Below are 7,810 nucleotides of genomic sequence, written 5' to 3'. Positions count from 1 at the left end.
AGCTATGGGTTCACTTTTTACACCAAAAAATACACTTTTAAAGAGTAACCTATTTATCAGGTTTTAGGTGCGCTTTAAAAGTGTTGCCTAATGTATCTCAAGTCAAATGTCCAACACTTAGTAAAATTTTTTTTCAATTTTCAGCAAATAATCCACATACAAACACTTAGCCAAATAAAATGAAAACATAAAACCCCACCTTAATTTTTCCCTTCTTCGCGCCCCTCCCAACTCAGAGAGGACTCTGCACCATCACCACTCACTGTAACATCTCTAATTTCTAATCCTAAATTCCAAAATTCCCAAATTAACTCAGAAAACTCTAATTCCCAAAATTTCTAACCCTAACAGCCGCAACCTCACCCTCCTTCAACGTAACAAACAAAAGCAGCCACTGTAGAGAGAAGAGGGATCGGGAGAAGAAGAGAGGAGAGGAAAGGCCTGCCCAGCCATCACCACCGCAGCGCCGCTGCAGCTATTGCCTCCTTCAGAGCTGTGGAAAGTCGTCCTCCTTGCCGTCGAATGCCGCCGTCGTGTCGCACATGAGAGAGAGAGAGAGACAGATTCGAGAGGAGCTACCCGTGATCGCTGCCGTCGAAGCCAGGCTCGTCGCCGTCACCACCAACGAAGCTGCGAGGAGCCGCTGTCGTGCTCGTGTCGCTGTGCACCGTCGAGCTTCCCTCACCCTGAGCCGTCGATCTGTCGCCACCGCTATAAGGGCTTGTCGCTGGAGCCACGACTGTCACTGAGCTTCTGTCGCCGCTGCCATTCAAGCCGCTGCTGCCGTCGATTTGGAGTTGCTGCGATTGGAGCCACTAGCGGGGGTGAGTTGCTACTGCCCTATTGCCGTCATAATCATATTCAACGTCCACTGCCCTGAGCTGGTTCTGCCCTTGAGTTCATTGAGTTCGGATTCCTTGTGCTACTGTAACTGTCATTACTGCTGCGGGAACCAACATTTCTGTTTGGCTGTTGCTGAAGGTCTTCCACCATCACTGGAGCTGCCCAGAATCATCGTGGAAGCTGCCAAGATATATGGTTGATTTCTAATTATGCCAAGACATCATCACTAATTATTGTCTCATGTATACAATCCCTTATTTCTTGAACTTTCTAATCTGTTGTCATCCTTAGATTCCACTGAAGGCCACCCCACATCAAGTAACATACTTTGCGGAGAAGAATCTATATCCACTTATTGTCTCAGTTCCTGTAAGATAGATGTATTCTTTTCTTTTTTTATTTCTTTATTTATTAGGCCTTAAATATGATTATGAGTATTCCTTGTGGTTGAATTTTTTTTTATGATTGATGCATTAAAAGAAAAAAAAAACACAGTATATTTATTGTTATTTCCAACATTTGTGTTAAGAATCAAACATTCAGACCATATTAACTAGTCCTGCTCAGGTTCATTTTCACTAGATTGTGTCCTGTTTAGTAAGTTGTGTTGTAGCTTGTTCAGTTCATATATTATAAAATATTAATCAGTTTGCTAATTTTTTCAGAAAGTAATCAAAACTGTTTATTGATTTAGTTGTGTGAAGTTGTGAAGAAGAATTGAGATTATGATTGTGTGTACCAAGTTTTTGGCGCCATTGAGATCACAATTTCGTGCACCAGTCATCTTGGTGAGAATACAACTTCCAAACCGCCCGGCTAGAAAAATGTAGATCAAGATAAAGGTGAATATAAAAGTAAGGTTTGGGATCCTGGAATATATTCTGACATTCAACACCTCGGAAGCCAGAGCACCTGTCTGAAACTGCTCAAAGGCTTTACATGTCTTGTTTGGGACCCCAGAGGCTGTTGGAATTCCAAACACTGGTGAAAATTTTTGGATGAATTCAAGCACAAGCCACCATAACAAAGAGCTCACCAAATGTCCAACTTAAGGACTTTAACTAAAAGTGATAGGTGGGAGACAACCCACCATGGTATGATCGTTCCTTTTTCAATTTTATTTCGTTTTGTTTGTTTTTATTTTATTTTATTTTCATTGAACCTGAAATTATTCATAGCATCTACATTAGCATTGCATATTGCATACTGCATAATTGCATATAAAAAAAATCACCCCACGCGAGCGCGCAGGCCACGCGTGGGCGTCGATTGAAAATCGGCGTAAAGATCCAACGCCCAGAAAGTTGGGCTGGAATCCTGCGGTTGGTGTGCCTTTAGCACAAATTGGCCCATGTGCTCGCGTCCCTGATGCGAACGCATCACTTGCACCACGCACATCCCATGCGAAAGCGTGAGCGACGCGTACGCGTCGCATGGATTTTAGGAAATTTATTGGAAACAGAGAGTTGCGCCAAAAAATTTATTGGAAATTTATTAGATGCAGACAGTATTCTTTGCAGAAATGCTGTTAGTGTGAGTGATGCAATATATCAAACAGTTAGTGGGTCAGTGAACTAAATAGTAAAAAAAAATGCAGATAACACCACAAACAGGTAAGGAGTAAAGGGAAGAAAATAACTACGAATGAAAGTAAATTACTCAAATAAAATTAAATCAAACAAAAGAAAAAAAATGCTCAATCTAGTTATCCACCAATTTAATCATTGTTGATGCAAAATCAATCCCCGGCAACGGCGTCATAAACTTGATGCACGAAAACTTGTCTCTCAACAGATTTCCCTCGGCAAGTATACCGAATTGTCGTCAAGTAAAAACTCACAATAGAGTGAGGTCGAATCCCATAGGGATTGATTGGTCAAGCAACTTTAATTGGAGGAATGTTCTAGTTAAGCTAAGCAGAATTTGATTTGAGAATTGCAGGAAATTAAATGGCAGGAAAGTAAATGGCAGAAAATGTAAATGCGGGAAATAAAGAGCTGAATATAAATGACGGAAAGTAAATTGCAGAATCTTAAATGGGGAATGGGGAATTTAGCGTGAAAGTAAATGGCAGAAAGTAAAGAGAATGGGAAAGATCAGAAATGGGGGATTCATTGGGCTTAGGAGATGTTGCATTCTCCGGATCAAGTTCATTTTCATCTCTTCCTCAATCAATGCATTCATTGATCTCCTTGGCAATCTTAAGTGATTGAATTCCAATTCCTTGGTAATTCAATCTCTCAAATCTTGATCAATAGCCAATTCCTTGGTCTAATTGCTCATGAGAAGAGATGAAGTATGGTCACTGATTGTACCACATGTATTTCTAAATCAAAGTATTGGGAGAATTATATGTCACCATATCCACCCAACCCTCAATTTGGTCCAACATGAGAAAGCATTTCTAGCATGATTCCTTCATTCCTCTTCCAAGGTTCCGAAGAGATCCAAGTATGAATAGCTTCTTTTTTACGACAACTACCCAATTGGATGAAGATTGAAAGCTTTCTAGTAAAATCAAGAGAAAAGAAAGAAGAAGAATAATGAAAACTATTATTGATCCATCAAATTACAACAGAGCTCCCTAACCCAATGAAAGGGGTTTAGTTGTTCATGGCTCTGGGAATGGAAAACAAAGATGGAAAATGCATTCTGAAAGTAAAACTAGAAGTTGCAGAGAAAGTAAAATTATACAGAGAGTAGTTCTCTCAATCCCCAAAAGCTTCTATCTAGTTCAAAACAACTTCTATTTATAATACTCTTCTGATCTTCTAGTTGGCTCTTCAAGTCTTGGATTTGGGCCTTTGGATCTTGAGTTGAAGCAGTTATCATCTTTAGTGGGCTCAGCTTCACTTGCAGAGAAAGTGTGCAGTAGGCATGGACTTTAGCTTAGGGCGTTAGTGGTGTTAACGTTAAGTGAAAATGTGGGGTCGAGAACGTTAGTGACAATCACCTTTTTCACTAACGTTCCTAACCCAAAATGGTCCACGTTAACTTCAACGTTAGTGGCACTAACGTGACCACTAACGTTGCCTCTTGGCCCTTCGCAAACGTTACTGGGGTTTACCTTTCCAAATAACGTTGAGAGTACCCCTTTCTCCCTACGTTAGAGTTCACATTAGTATAGTTAACGTGACCTTTAACGTAGGCTTGCCAAATCTTCGACAGCGTTAGTGACACCTACCTTTTTCACTAATGCTCCAAAACGCCCCTTTCCCACGTTAGTGTCTCACGTTAATTACATTAACGTGGTGTTGATTGCCATCTCCAACGTTAGTTACAAAGGTGAGTGTCACTAACGTTGGCTCATCATCACTTTCCTCCACGTTAGCTTCCATGTTAATGTAACTAACGTGGTAACTAACGTGGCTCATAGTGGCTTAGTCCAACGTTAGTGACAAAGGTGAGTGTCACTAACGTTGGCGATTCCATGCTCCTTCCACGTTAGAGTTCACGTTAACTAAGTTAACGTGGCTCTTAACGTAGCCAATATGGGCTTAGTCCAACGTTAGTGACAAAGGTGAGTGTCACTAACATTGGCATTATCTTCCTCTTCCACGTTATAGTTCACTTTAACTGAGTTAACGTGACTCTTAACGTGGCCAATTGCCCTTTTGGAGCGTTAGTGGCACTCATTTTTACCACTAACGCTTGGAGCTTCCTTTTCCTCCACGTTAACTACCACGTTAATGTAGTTAACGTGGTAATTAACGTGGACTATGATGGCTTCGAAGACGTTATTGGCGATCACTTTTTTCATTAACGTTGCAAGCTAGCTCCCATTCCACGTTAGTGATCACGTTAGTTAGACTAACGTGGCTTTTCCTTGCTTCCTTTGTCCTGAAATCAGGAAAATAAAGTGCATCAAAGCTCTAATCCAAGTTATGAGTCATGCATCATCCAATTTGTCATTAAATTCATGTATAATTCTCAAGATATCATATAAAATTCACAATATTTGCTTGAATCAAGATGTAAGTGAAATTCTACCCAAAACTTGCTTATTTCCTAAGAAAATGCATGAAACTACCCTAAAACAGTAAAGAAAAGGTCAGTGAAACTGGCCGAAATGCCCTGGCATCACAACACCAAACTTAAAGCTTGCTTGTCCCTAAGCAAGTACTGAAACATGAGAATGATGAATGAAATGACAAGAGGAATGAATCATTATTGTGGAAGTCATGTCCTTGGTTTTATGGGGTTTCATGCATAGCAACTTAGGTTCATTCCTTTACTGGCTTTCAGACCTTTATCATGACCTGGAATACTCACTTGATTGCACCCTTTGAAACTTTTATTTATTGATCCTTTTGTCTTTTCAAGGTTTATTGCATCCTTAGGCTAAGTGCTCTGTGAGGGGGCGACTCATTAAAATAAGCTTTCAGCCAACACTCCCGAACCAGTTGGTTTAAGGTGCTAGGTTTGAAACACCCCTAAGGACTTACTCCCTCAAGTCTCTCTCCTCCATACATGCACACCACAGGAACATGGTTTGTTATTTTCTTTCCTTGAGGCCTTGGTGTCCAGCACATCTTAGGGTTACAAAATGTTCTGTAGCAAGGTTGCTCTTGATAGTGGATTTTCAGTTTATAATCCCGGGTTAGTTAACCCAAGTTACCAAGTGATGAAGCACTCCTAAGAACTTATTCATCCAAGCTGATCCTTGGTACAAGAGCACCACAGACACATCCCTCAAGATTCAAGCCCTTGGTGCCTAGCCTTATTTCTTATTATTTTTTTTTGTTTTTCAACTCTTATTGTTCTTTTCCTTTTTCTTATTAGGATCTTGTTATTTAGCTAGTCTCATGGGGTGTGTTTCAAGCATATGACTTCAGGACAGATAGTTGCCTTCCTACCTTGTTGGTGAACCAACTTAGCTAAGTGATTACTACACCACAAGTTTAAGAACCTACTCCACAATTGATCATCACTCTGGTCTTTCATAACATCTCTTTTTTTATTTGACTTAAGGGACAAGCATACAAGTGAGCAAGGTGAAAATGCAGCAGTGACATTAGACTAGCAAGCATAGACCTAAGCAATGAAAACTTAAAGGCAAAATTTAAAAATCCTAAACTACCATGGAAACATGTTCTATTTCATACATGATTTTCCTTATTTAAAGCTTTGAAAAAAGATGGAACAAAGAGGGAACTCCATCACCTTTACTCATGGGAGTGCTCATGCTCTCCCTCTTATTTGTCCTCTTTGTGTCCACTTGTGTTTCCTCGTATCCGTGCTAGTCTGGCTTTCTTCCACTCCTCAAGTGCCTTCCTTACTGATTCATGACTCTTTTCTACCCTCTCTTTTTCTTCTCGCGCTAATTCATCCTTTACTTCTTCATATCTTGTGATTCCCGGGTGCAGTACAGGCAGTTGTCCAACTAAGTACCCAAGCCTGGCTTGAGTGTTTACATGATGTCCAGTCTCGTTCATGTAAACTCCCTCTGCGAACGCTCTGTATTCGTCAAAGTGTTCTACCTGTTCCAATTGTTTCCGATGCATTTCATGTATGTGTGCACCTTGATGTGCTTGGATGTTGATTAGCTTTTGGATGGCTTCTTGTTGTTGATCTTGCCTTTGCTCTATCCTGTGGAAGGATTCACCCCAATGTTTCCCGTGTTCCAGTTGTTGCTCCATCATTTGCTTTTGCCATTCCCCCTGTTGATTCATCCATCCAGAAAGTAATTCTTCTTGACGGCTTACCAATTGTAATTGCAACTCTTTCTGTGCCCCTTGATTTTCCAAGTATTGTCTAGATAAGCCATCAATGGCTTCCTGTAGTTGGTGCATGTCTAAAGGGGCTTGCTCCTCTAAGTTTTATCCTTCTACTACTTGATGGGCTGGCCTCTTTCTTGGCTTTCATTGAGGTAAGGGAGATGCAACAGCATGCATTCGTCGAACAGTAATTGGGATGCCCACTTTTATCCACTCGGGGTCCTCATCCTCGAGCACCACCCTAGCCCTGTCACACAGACGAAAAATAGTGCTGGGGTAGCCTATCCTTCCTCTGAAATCGCTCTTTTCAGCCATCTTCCTAATACCTTGGGCTATCAGTTCATAGACCTTGATCTCTCCCCCTCTAAGTATACATTGCACCATTGTTGCTCTCTTAAGATTTGCCTCTGAGTTATTCCCGGCAGGAAGGATGAATCTCCTCACAATTTCAAACCACCCCTTTGCTTCAGGGGTGAGGTCCCCTCTCTTGATGAACTTGGGTTTCCCCTAAGGATCTCGTACCCAATTAGCTCCTTGCACGCAAATATCTTGTACAATCTGGTCATGATTGTGGCTGCCATCTATTCTGGAGTGATAGCTTTCTTCTGCAAATGGTATGGCCCGTAGCTTTAACGCCCTCATGATGCTCATGGGGCTGAAGTCCACGGTTACCCCTTGATGCACTGAAACTTGTCTCTCAACAAATTTCCTTCGGCAAGTATACCAAATTGTCATCAAGTAAAAACTCACAGTAGAGTGAGGTCGAATCCCACAGGGATTGATTGGTCAAGCAACTTTAATTGGAAGAACGTTCTAGTTGAGCTAAGCAGAAAGTGAGTTGAGAATTGCAGGAAATTAAATGGCGGGAAAGTAAATAGCAGAAAATAAATGACGGAAAGTAAATTGCAGAATCTTAAATGGGGAAGGGAAGTTTAGCAGCAACAGAGCTCTCTATCTCAATGAAAGGGGTTTAGTTGTTCATGGCTCTGGGAATGGAAAGCAAAGATGGAGAGTACATTCTGAAAGTTAAACTAGAAGTGCAGAGAAAGTAAAATACAGAGAGTAATTCTAATAATGCCAAAAGCTCCCCTTTTCTAGTTCAAAGCTCTCCCTATTTATACTACTCTTCTGATCTTCTAGTTGGCTCTTCAAGTCTTGGATATGGGCCTTTGGATCTTGAGTTGAAGCAGTTATCTTCTTCAGTGGGCTCAGTTTTACTTGCAGAGAAAGTGTGAAGTAGGCAGGGGACT

The 7,810-nt window shown here is 41.0% G+C and overlaps 1 long non-coding RNA gene across 1 annotated transcript; it reads left to right on the top strand.

The window, feature by feature from the left end:
* LOC110270665 lies at positions 345–1,074 on the top strand. Its single transcript, XR_002360306.1, has 2 exons — positions 345–824; positions 982–1,074. It is a non-coding gene; the product is annotated as an uncharacterized LOC110270665 (long non-coding RNA).

The sequence above is a fragment of the Arachis ipaensis genome, chromosome B04 (assembly GCF_000816755.2).
Source record: "Arachis ipaensis cultivar K30076 chromosome B04, Araip1.1, whole genome shotgun sequence".
Classification (NCBI taxonomy): Eukaryota; Viridiplantae; Streptophyta; class Magnoliopsida; order Fabales; family Fabaceae; genus Arachis; species Arachis ipaensis.
The sequence above is the reverse complement of the archived record's forward strand: the minus strand, read 5'-3'. Positions and strand labels throughout refer to the sequence as shown.